The sequence below is a fragment of the Theobroma cacao genome, chromosome 2 (genome assembly GCF_000208745.1).
Source record: "Theobroma cacao cultivar B97-61/B2 chromosome 2, Criollo_cocoa_genome_V2, whole genome shotgun sequence".
Taxonomy (NCBI): domain Eukaryota; kingdom Viridiplantae; phylum Streptophyta; class Magnoliopsida; order Malvales; family Malvaceae; genus Theobroma; species Theobroma cacao.
This window is the reverse complement of record NC_030851.1, coordinates 20,580,614-20,583,585: the sequence shown is the minus strand read 5'-3', so window position 1 is coordinate 20,583,585 and position 2,972 is coordinate 20,580,614.

The window sequence follows — 2,972 nt, the reverse complement described above, 5'->3', positions numbered from 1 at the left end:
AAAAGTCCTGCTTTCCAAGCAAGAAAAACACCTACTCCTGAACTTGAAATTGAAAAATAAGGCAGTGATAACACAAAAGTGGTAGGATCATTTAATGACAATTCTCCACAACATGATGAGGCACAGACAGATAAACCGTCTCCCACAAACTTTGAGGAAATTCTAACTATGGATGTCTTTCACCAGATGGTAAGGGAAGAGGAAGTTGAAAAGGAAGCAGCAAAAAGCAAAGCACAAAAATTAGCACTTGCAAGAGCATCCCCTAAATCAGTTCATACTATAAAGAAGAGTGAGCAATCTGGTAAAGAGAAAGGGAAAGCTGCTGCATCTACACAAGATAAACCCAAACTAGCTAGAAAAGGCAGAAAAACTATGGCAACAAAGACCAAGTTCCTTAAGAAGAGAAAGTCTTCCAAATTAGCTGACAAAGCCAAACCTTCAGTCAAGTCTTTTGTTTAGGATCAAATCCAAGTTCCAAACACATTTTCTCCTGATTCTTCCCCACAAAAATCCTTACCTATGCCATCTACTGAACCCTTTGTCATGACCTAGTACTCCTTTCAAGCCCGTGACATCAACAACAATGTCTCGATAGACATTCATTACCCAAAATGTCAACCGAAACCTCGCCAGGCTCTCGCATCAATTTTACATCTCCCTTGTGAGCAATAGTTACTAAATATCATGTTTTAAGAGAATATAAACTATTTTTAAATCAAAACAAAAAAAAAAATTTCTGCCACACGGGTATTTTGGTCATTTTTACCCAAAAATTTTGAAACCTGGTAAAAATACAGCATACGATCGAAAACTATACATTTCTTATCTGAAAATAGTTTTAGTAATCTAAATCATCCATTTAAAATAAAATTTTGCCTAATCAAACTAAATAAAAATATTAAATAAAATATTCCATTTTTTTATAAAACAATATTTATAGAACTCTGCGCAAATAATTTTTATAGCGTAAAAGCAAAATAAATTCATACATACAGTGGCACACGTAGCCAGGTATACAAAATATTCTACAATGACATGTGGGCCCCTAAAATAAACATATATGTACAAGACTATAGACCTAAGATTTCTAAGGGTGCAAACCTAAAAGCAAACCCTCGACATAATCTGCAGTCTACAGACTACCCTGAGCCTGAAATGGGTGAAAAAGAAGGGGTGACTTTTTATAAACCTAGTGAGTAAGCAAAATTCATCTATAACATCTAAAGCCAAGTAATGGAGACAATTTAAAATATCTCATCATAATATGATTCATAACATCAAATCTCATTTCATTTCATATAAATCAATTTCATTTCATAAAAATCAACAAGGCTTACGATTCTCTTAAAACTTGGCTCGTGCCAAAAACTTACACTCGGTAACACCTTGTGTCGAGCATCCAACCGAGTCCGCCAAGGCTGTTAAAATAACATAAAAGTATAAAACTCATTTTTTACATTTAAAAGCACAGTCGTTTCTTGGCGTTGGCTAAGTTTCACCCTCACATGGTGGTTCGACGTGAGGTGAACTCTAACTTTACCTTAAGAGATACCCTCTGTGCCTCTCGTACTAAGGTAAATATAACAGGGTTTATCGTGTCCCTCTAATAGGCTGGTCCACGGAAACTCGCCCACTGTAGTAAGCTAATCAAATAACCCACCAATTCAATAAAATTTTCGACAGCATGACATGGCTAATATAATATTACCAGCCTATCAAGGCAAAGCAAAATAGTTCATATATTCCACACAAACACAAATCTAGCCATGCTTGCCATCACATTGTCATAAGCCATCAATTCAAACCATATGTCAAAACATATATATAACACGAGTATACAGTCTCCACTTACTCAATTTTCGAAACCAGTATTCAATTTCAAAACAAGTTATAAATCTCATTTCGTTTAATCAACATTTCAATTATAAAACATAATAGTTTTCATTTTAAATTCATTTTTCTTTAAAACATAAAAATGAGTATAAATTACTTTAGAAAGTTAAGATGAAAGTCTGATTACTCACAATAGCAGGAGTTTGGAGTACTCTTATTTTTGGTCGTCGAGCACAATATCTTTACCCTTATCAAAGGGCTCACCACCTATACATAATACACGACATGTAATTCAATATATTTGTGTCAAACTGCTACAAAACTATTTCAGGCTCTATATGAATGGATGACATTGAATGAGAATTGTTCGAATAATCACTTAAATATGGTGTTCTACGTGGGTTCAATTATGATCGGACTAAATTTGCATTTGACCTAACTCGTACTATGCCTTGTTTAATTAGCCAAAACATCCAATTCAACTCCAAATATATTCATTACACTCCCAATAATCTAATATACCAAAGCATTACAATGAACTTGATTTTTGACTAACTTTACCATTTTTCGAAATTCATTTCGATTCCGAACTAACATTCTAATCAATGTCTACACAGTCTCGTAAATCCATATATATATATCATTAAGAAACAAATCAAAGTCCATTTACTATGATTTTCTCATTTCCATCAAGCCATTTTCTAAAGGAACTATACTTTTCAATAACCGGTTTTGATATCCAACATCATAATTCATTAATTCCTACCTAAATAACATGAATTACAACCAAATCCATCATCAACATGTCCTATAGAAAATTTGGCCAAACGAGGGTGGTTGAAGAACATGTGATTTTCTTGCTTGTTTTTCTTTCCAAACATCACAAAATGACTAAAAACACTAGGATATTATGAAATCTAGCAAAATTCATCACCAAAACTTCTCTCTCTAGATTTGGCCAGCAAAGGCTCCTTCTTGAAAACTTGAATTTCAGCCATGGAGAATGAAAAAGAATGCATGGGAAAGGTAGATCACAAGCTAAAATTAAAAATCTAACCTTTACTTGCTTGATTCCTTGAAATTCATCAATTTCTCTTGAATTTTTCCTTCCTAGGGTTTGTTCTTCTCTTTTTCTCTTT